Source organism: Sinocyclocheilus anshuiensis, unplaced genomic scaffold, assembly GCF_001515605.1.
Source record: "Sinocyclocheilus anshuiensis isolate Anshui unplaced genomic scaffold, SAMN03320099.WGS_v1.1 scaffold838, whole genome shotgun sequence".
NCBI classification, from domain to species: domain Eukaryota; kingdom Metazoa; phylum Chordata; class Actinopteri; order Cypriniformes; family Cyprinidae; genus Sinocyclocheilus; species Sinocyclocheilus anshuiensis.
Window position 1 is genome coordinate 657,319 of NW_015539915.1, and position 452 is coordinate 657,770.

The 452-nt window shown below is 47.1% G+C and overlaps 1 protein-coding gene across 3 annotated transcripts in view; it reads left to right on the forward strand.

Moving 5' to 3' along the window:
- The window catches only part of LOC107686422 (ribosome-recycling factor, mitochondrial-like), a 23,364-nt gene that overhangs the window by 20,898 nt on the left and 2,014 nt on the right, over positions 1-452 (forward strand). The window lies entirely within an intron of this gene.

Below are 452 nucleotides of genomic sequence, written 5' to 3' on the forward strand. Positions count from 1 at the left end.
TTGGAAGAAGTCGCTCTTGCAGGACCTTTTGATACCATTCTTTATTCATGGCAGTGTTTTTGGGCAGAATTATGAGAGAGCCCACTCCTTTGGTTGAAAAGCAACCCCACACAGGGATGGTCTCAGGATGCTTCACTGTTGGCACAACACAGGACTCATGGTATTGTTCACCTTTTCTTCTCCGAACAGTCGATTTTCCAGATGTCCCAAACAGTCGGGAGGGAGCTTCATCAGAGAAAATAACTGCACCAGTCTTCTGCTGTCCAATCCTTGTACTTCCTGCAGAATTTCAGTCTGTCCTTGACGTTTTTCTTGAAGAGAAGAGGCTTCTTTGCTTCCCTTCTTGACACTAGGCCGTTGTCCAAAAGTCTTCACCTCACTGTGTGTGCAGATGCTCTCACACCAACTTGCTGCCATTCCTGAGCAAGCTCTGCACTGGTGGTGACACGATT